The sequence below is a fragment of the Bubalus bubalis genome, chromosome 21, assembly GCF_019923935.1.
Source record: "Bubalus bubalis isolate 160015118507 breed Murrah chromosome 21, NDDB_SH_1, whole genome shotgun sequence".
NCBI classification, from domain to species: domain Eukaryota; kingdom Metazoa; phylum Chordata; class Mammalia; order Artiodactyla; family Bovidae; genus Bubalus; species Bubalus bubalis.
Window position 1 is genome coordinate 23,172,241 of NC_059177.1, and position 8,231 is coordinate 23,180,471.

An 8,231-nucleotide genomic window follows, 5' to 3' on the forward strand; every position below is an offset into this window, starting at 1 on the left:
GTTAAATAGGAAATGGCAGATCTGATAGAGCGCCTGAAGAACTATGGATGGAGTTCCATGACAATGTACAGGAGGCAGTGATCAAAACCACCCCCAAGAAAAAGAAATGCAAAAAAGCAAAAGGTTGTCTGAGGAAGCCTAACAAATTGCTGGGAAAGGAAGAGAAACTAAAGGCAAAGGAGAAAAGGAAAGATACACTCATTTGAACGCAGAGTTCCAAAGAATAGCAAGGAGAGATAAGAAAGCCTCCTCAGTGATCAGTGCAAAGAAATAGAGGAAAACAATAGAATGGGAAAGACTAGAGATCTCTTCAAGAAAATTAGAGATACCAAGGGAACATTTCAGGCAAAGATGGGCTCGATAAAGGACAGAAATGGTATGGACCTAACAGAAGCAGAAGATAAAAGGAAGAGGTGGCGGGAATACACAGAAGAACTATACAAAAATCTTAATGACCCAGATAACAATGATGGTGTGATCACTGACCTACAGCCAGACATCCTTGAATGCCAAGTCAACTGGGCCTTAGGAAGCATCACTACAAACAAAGCTAGTGGAGGTGATGGAATTCCTGTTGAGCTACTTCAAATTCTGATGATGCTATGAAAGTGCTGCATTCAATATGCCAGCAAATTTGGAAAACTCAGCAGTGGCCACAGGACTGGAAAAGGTCAGTTTTCATTCCAATTCCAAAGAAAGGCAATGCCAAAGAATGTTCAAACTACCTCATAATTGCACTCATCTCACATGCTAGCAAAGTAATGCTCAAAATTCTCCAAGCCAGGCTTCAACAGTATGTGAACCATGAACTTCCAGATGTTCAAGGTGGATTTAGAAAAGGCAGAGAGGTACCAGAGATCAAACTGCCAACATCCATTGGATCATCGAAAAATAAGAGTTGCAGAAAAACATCCACTTCTGCTTTATTGACTACGCCAAAGCCTTTGATTGTGTGGATCACAACAAACTGTGGGAAATTCTTAAAGAGAGAGGAATAACAGACCACCTTACCTGCATCCTGAGAAATCTGTATGCAGGTCAAGAAGCAACAGTTAGAACTGGACATGGAACAACAGACTGGTTCCAAATTGGGAAAGGAGTATGCCAAGCCTGTGTATTGTCACCGTGCTTATTTAACTTATATGCAGAGTACATCATTAGAAATGCCAAGTTGGATGAAGCACAAGCTGGAATCAAGATTTCCAGGAGAAATAACAATAACCTCAGATATGCAGATGGCACCACACTTATGACAGAAAGCAAAGAAGAACTAAAGAGCGTCTTGATGAAAGTGAAACAGGAGAGTGAAAAAGCTGGCTTGAAACTCAACATTCAGAAAACTAAGATCGTGGCATCTGGTCCCATCACTTCAGGGCCAACAGATGGGGAAACAATGGAAACAGTGAGAGACTTTATTTTTTCGGTCTCCAAAATCACTGCAGATGGTGACTGCAGTCATGAAATTAAAAGATGCTTGCTTCTTGGAAGAAAAGCTATGACCAACCTGCTGCTGCTGCTAAGTCACTTCAGTCGTGCCCGACTCTGTGCGACCCCATAGACGGCAGCCCACCAGGCTCCCCCGTCCCTGGGATTCTCCAGGCAAGAACACTGGAGTGGGTTGCCATTTCCTTCTCCAATGCATGAAACTGAAAAGTGAAAGTGAAGTCGCTCAGTCGTGCCCGACTCCCAGTGACCCCATGGACTGCAGCCTACCAGGCTCCTCCGTCCATGGGATTTTCCAGGCAAGAGTACTGGAGTGGGGTGCCATTGCCTTCTCCGATGACCGACCTAGACAGCATACTACAAAGCAAAGACATTGCTTTTCCAATAAAGGTCCGTCTAGTCAAAGCTATGGTTTTTCTCAGTGTTCATGTATGGATGTGAGAGTTGGACTGTAAAGAAAGCTGAGCACCAACGAATGGATGGTTTTGAACTGTGTTGTTGGAGAAGACTCTTGAGAGTCCCTTGAACTGCAAGGAGATTCAACCAGTCCATCCTAAAGGAAATCAGTCCTGAATGTTCATTGGAAGGACTGATGTTGAAGCTGAAACTCCAATACTTTGGCCACCTGATGTGAAGAACTGACTCATCTGAAAAGACCCTGATACTGGGAAAGATTGACAGCAGGAGGAGAAGGGGATGAAGGAGGATGAGATGGTTGGATGGCATCACTGACCCGATGGACATGAGTTTGAGTAAGCTCCAGGAGTTCGTGATGGACAGGGAACCCTGGCATGCTGCAGTCCATGGGGTGGCAAAGAGTCAGACATGACTGAGTGACTGAACTGAACTGAAGGTTGACCACAAGCCCAGGTGAACCCAATAAGGTAGAGGGGATGGTCAGGAAACAAGCTTAAGCCTGGATGGGACCAAGAGGGCAGAAGCTGCAAAGATGGGCAAAATATTTGATCATTCTGATTGATCTAGAATCTCTGTGAATGGTGTTCAGGAACCTGTACTATTCTTATGTTAGGCACTCCCAAACGAGCATATCAGAATCAGCTAGAGGGGTTATTAAAGTGAATCAGAGTTTGTGATTAAGCAGTTCTGGGCAGTATCTGAGAATCTGTGTTTCTCATAAGTTCTCAGGTGATGCCAATGCTGGTTTCCCAGCCGCAGTTTGAGAACAATCACCCTGGGTAGTTCTGATGAATATCAATATTTGACATCCCCCCAAAGAATAACAAAATAAAAATTAAGGACATCCCTGGGAGTACAGTGGTTGAGACTCCGAATTCCCAATGCAGGGGACACTGGCATGCAGAGTGGCAAAAATGAACACATACACCTGAAATGAAAACCAACAGCTGAAGGAGTGGAAAAGACTGGAGGGGCGGGGTGTCGGGGGACCAAAACTACCCCCTTTTCAACTGATTTCTTGATGTCTGATCTCTTTCAAGGAGGGTGTGTGTGTGTGTGTGTGTGTGTGTGTGTGTGTTTTGGAAACCTAGGACTGTGAAAACTGTCTCTGCCTAAGAGGCTAGATGAGAAGAAAGCCACCCAAGTATGGCTAGTCCTCTGGAGAGACGCTGGCCTCAGACCTGCCTCCCTTGACCTCGGCAATAGCATTATCCGGGTACTGAGCCTGTTTCAATCCTGTATCCAGTATCAAGCCTGTATCCAATCCCAAAGAAAGGCAATGCCAAAGAATGCTCAAACTACCGCACAGTTGCACTCATCTCACACGCTAGTAAAGTAATGCTCAAAATTCTCCAAGCCAGACTTCAGCAGTACGTGAACCGTGAACTTCCTGATGTTCAAGCTGGTTTTAGAAAAGGCAGAGGAATCAGAGATCAAATTGCTAACATCCGCTGGATCATGGAAAAAGCAAGAGAGTTCCAGAAAAACATCTCTTTCTGCTTTATTGACTATGCCAAAGCCTTTGACTGTGTGGATCACAATCAACTGTGGAAAATTCTTCAAGAGATGGGAATACCAGACCACCTGACCTGCCTCTTGAGAAATCTGTATGCAGGTCAGGAAGCAACAGTTAGAACTGGACATGGAACAACAGACTGGTTCCAAATAGGAAAAGGATACAGTCAAGGCTGTATATTGTCACCCTGCTTATTTAACTTATATGCAGAGTACATCATGACAAACGCTGGACTGGAAGAAGCACAACTGGAATTAAGATTTCCGGGAGAAATATCAATAACCTCAGATATGCAGATGACACCACCCTTATGGCAGAAAGTGAAGAGGAACTCAAAAGCCTCTTGATGAAAGTGAAAGTGGAGAGTGAAAAAGTTGGCTTAAAGCTCAACATTCAGAAAACAAAGATCATGGCATCCGGTCCCATCACTTCATGGGAAATAGATGGGGAAACAGTGGAAACACTGTCAGACTTTATTTTTTTGGCTCCAAAATCACTGCCAATGGTGACTGCAGCCATGAAATTAAAAGATGCTTACTCCTTGGAAGGAAAGTTATGACCAACCTAGATAGCAGAGAAGGCAATGGCATCCCACTCCAGTACTCTTGCCTGGAAAATCCCATGGATGGAGGAGGCTGGTAGGCTGCAGTCCATGGGGTCACTGGGAGTCAGGCACGACTGAGCGACTTCACTTTCACTTTTCAGTTTCATGCATTGGAGAAGGAAATCCCAGGGACGGGGGAGCCTGGTGGGCTGCAGTCTATGGGGTCGCACAGAGTTGGACACGACTGAAGCGACTTAGCAGCAGCAGCAGCAGATAGCATATTCAAAAGCAGAGACATTACTTTGCCAACAAAGGTTCGTCTAGTCAAGGCTATGGTTTTTCCTGTGGTCATGTATGGATGTGAGAGTTGGACTGTGAAGAAGGCTGAGCGCCGAAGAATTGATGCTTTTGAACTGTGGTGTTGGAGAAGACTCTTGAGAGTCCCTTGGACTGCAAGGAGATCCAACCAGTCCATTCTGAAGGAGATCAGCCCTGGGATTTCTTTGGAAGGAATGATGCTAAAGCTGAAACTCCAGTACTTTGGCCACCTCATGCAAAGAGTTGACTCATTGGAAAAGACTCTGATGCTGGGAGGGATTGGGGGCAGGAGGAGAAGGGGACGGCAGAGGATGAGATGGCTGAATAGCATCACTGACTCGATGGATGTGAGTCTGGGTGAACTCCGAGAGTTGATGATGGACAGGGAGGCCTGGCGTGCTGCGATGCATCTGGTCGCAAAGAGTTGGACACGACTGAGCAACTGAACTGAACTGAGCCTGTATCACCATCTGATATCAGGGTATGAGAGGCTGGGGTAGCAGAGAGTAGACCATGTGTTTCCACAGTGGGTTAGACTCCAGTGGGTTTGACCCTTCCTCCTCCAGCTTGTGGAACTCACACTCAGTCTTTGGGGACCTGTACCCCTCTTCCCTCCGCCAAGCCTTCAAAGGCAGATTTGGGTTGATCCTGTCTCTGGGGCTGCATTCTCGGTCTCAGCCCCTCTTTCAGAGTGATTAACAGCAGTCCCTAAGCTTTCAGGCACCAGAGACTGGTTTTGTGGAAGAACAATTTTTCCACAGATTGGGGCTGGGGATGGGGAGGGATAGTTTTAGGATGATTCAAGTGCATAACACTCATTGTGCACTTTATTTCTATCATTATTACATCAGCACCACCTTAGATCATTAGGCATTAGATCCCAGAGGTTGAGAACCCCTGCTATAGGATGTACCATCCAGGATGATGGGGCTCATATGAAATGTATTTTTTATCTGCAGCATCTGGGACAGTCCCTGACTCTTAGAAGGGTAAATGTTTACTGGATCCTCTTAAGCCCTCTCGCCACCTTGGCACAGATCCTTGCAGATAGCTAGAACTAAATACTATTTGGCAGATATCATCAAGGCCTAAAATAAAAGCATGGAGAAGAGACAGGTGTCTAATATGAACCTGATTGGAAATAACCAGGAGACCCGTGTGTGCCTGGCCACCTGGCTGATGTTGCCTGGGTCTCTCTCTGCTGACGATGTGGCTATGTTGTAATGTGTAAGTTGCCATAGCAAGGACTTGGGTTTTTACTGGTGTGTTCTGTTTTTACTACCATGTCATGGCAAATCAGTGTGAGCACTTCACAGTAAACACCCTCATCAGCAGGTGGATTAGCCGTGGGCACTCATCTCTTTCCATCAATTGCCAGGAGGGTGGACAGCTACCTTCCTCCCAAGAGCCTTTACAGTCACAGGCTCAGAACAACAGTGGTTCTGCATGACAGCCTTTCCAATAAGGATTTCAGCCCATCTCTTCAGTATTTGGGATGCACTGGGGAGACTGGAGGGGGAAGGGCAGTTTGCCAGCAGCTCGGCAACCTGGGCCTTATTGAAAGGCCTCAAGGACTGCTGCTATTGATGCAGCCTGGGGAGGAACTCTGTGTGGGCAGAAAACATCCTGATTAAAAATCCAAACGTTTTCACAGGGAGGCCTGTATGTGTCAGGACCATCTGCTGGTGGAATTAATAAACCTTAGGTGCTAATTTGTTAAGGAAAAAAGTAGATATGTGGAAGTGAGAACAGAGAACCGAAAACAGTCTTGGATGGCACAAGTGAAGGTGGAAAGTCTGATTAGAATAGACTTCGTGTCAGCCCAAGGGTCTCCACCTGTGCAGGGATTCCTGCTGTCACCGACGACAAACCATGTTCCAGAGTTCCAACTTTTCGAAAACCATTCCCTTTTAAAGACTGACCCTTATTTCTCCCACCAGTATCCCTCTTTTTAAGGCAACAGATGTGAATGTAAACGCGGTTCAGAACGAGCAACCTTTAATTGATAGTGAATTGTCCATCTGCAAACTGAACATGAGCACATCTCATTTCCACCCCCAAATCTTGGCATTCTGTGTTCTCACCCTTGTCTGCATCATCTCTGAGCTACGACCCTCTCAATATCCTGGCCTCCAGTACTGCCTTTCTTTGAAGCATCTAAGCAAAAGGGCATCTGCAGAGCTCAGCCCCCGTCCAAAACGCTTAAATAACTCCAGCACCTTCAAGTTCAAGCTCCTTTTAAAACAAAGCCCCCTCTGACTTGGCTCCTCCATCATCTCTCCACCCACATCACCAGGGAGCACCCCTCTATCACAAGCACCATGTCCCTCAAATACCTCCGAGCCTCCGCCAAAGCTTTCTCCGACAGAAAAGCCTTTCCATCCACCAACCCCTTTCCCCCCTCTCCCCACGCCCATCTTGTTGACAGTTTATTTTCTAAGTTTCGGCTCTTTGCCACCAGGAAGTCTCTGTTCCCCAGGTACCTTCTGTTGGATGCTACTTTTATCACTTATATTATTTAAACTTCTCCTGTCTCGTTTGAAGTCGAAACATGCCGAGGTTGAGAAGACGGCCCTGTTTATCACCGTGTGCTTAACAGCAGGGTAGGAACTGGCAGAACTTAGACAATGAAAAAAGAAAGGTAGTTTCTTAAGCGTAATCCAGAAGAGAAAACTATATTCACATCAGACCAAACGAACCAAACTCGAAGCAGCAGACTCACTTTATTAAAGCTGCGTGGGGACGGGAGAAATTAAATCATCTCTAGATTTTAATAAAGAAGTAACCACCTCCTTAGCAGTCCAGTGGTTAAGAGTCGGCCAGCCAATGCAAGCCACACAGGCTCCATTCCTGCTTCGGGAATATTCCACATGCCTTGGAGCAACTACTGAGCCGGGGCACTAGGGTCCGAGCCCCACAACCAGAGATGCCAGTGCGAGAGGCCCGCTAGCCACAACTGCAGAAAGCGCCAGCAGCAACAGACCCAGCGAAGCCAAAAATAAAAACAATCTAAGGAATGGGGAAAAAAAGAATAGGAACTCACAGTTGGCATCACTCTCCCCTCAGGAACGCCTGCCCCAACCTCGTGGGCCTACCTTCACCTGGGCAGCCTGAGCCTCTGCTGAGAACCGAGCTTCCGGGAGCTGGGACCACCCCTTCCGCTCACGTGACCCACGTGCCTTATTTTAATGTTCCGATGGCCTCTTTTCCCAATAAAGGTGGGTTATCAGTTTTGTTTCATTTATTAAAATTAAAACCCAAGATTTGCCCCTGCTAGGTGATAAAAATGAATGAAAATGCATCAGCCTGAGGGAAAACTGTGAGAAAGAAATCAACGCTTAAGTCAATGACGTTCACAGTTCAGAGGTCGGCCAGATTCTTCTTAAAGAGCTGGATCCTTAAACCTTTTCAGCTGTGAGAGCCAGTAGCTCTAGTTCCTTGGACACACACATACTAGCCTCGGTTAAGGGGTCAGGGACTTCAACAAACCAACAGAACTTGAAACAGCAAAGCTTGTGCTTCCACCCTCAGTGACATCACCCTTCAAAGAATTGATCACACTCAGCAAGACCCTGGAATTTTGTGCTAGGAATGAATTACCTTAATAAGCAGACGACTTTCCTGCATAAGCTTGCCAGATATAGCAAGAAAAAAGAAGAGGCCCAGTTAACTTTGAATTGCCAATAAATATTGCAAAAACAACTCTGAGACACTGGAAGCCAAGTAAAACAAACAAGCAAAGAGACCATTTGTAGGTGAAGAAATCCAAGAAATAGAGGGAGACCACCGTGGAGCAGAAAACTCACCATACCTTAGCTGCATGAGCTCTCTCTGCAGAAACCCTATGCTGCTGCTGAAGCTTTCTCCAACAGAAAAGCCTTTTCAATTCTTCCCCCATCTTGTTGACAATTTATTTTCTAAGCCTTGGCTCTTGCCACCAGGAAGTCTATGTTCCCTGGTTACTTTCTGTTGGATGCTACTTTAATCACTTAT

The 8,231-nt window shown here is 46.0% G+C and overlaps 1 protein-coding gene across 3 annotated transcripts in view; it reads right to left on the reverse strand.

Moving 5' to 3' along the window:
- Positions 1–7,411, reverse strand: part of TRNT1 (tRNA nucleotidyl transferase 1) — a 95,945-nt gene extending 88,534 nt beyond the window's left edge. The window contains exon 1 of one of the 3 annotated variants that reach the window (XM_044934068.2): positions 7,334–7,411. The gene's annotated coding sequence lies outside the window, so the exon portion shown is untranslated. Of the gene's footprint in view, positions 1–7,281; positions 7,306–7,333 lie in introns of those variants that run through there. The other 2 variants (XM_044934069.2, XM_044934067.2) reach the window with 2 other exon arrangements.
- Between the last annotated feature and the right edge of the window lie 820 nt (positions 7,412–8,231).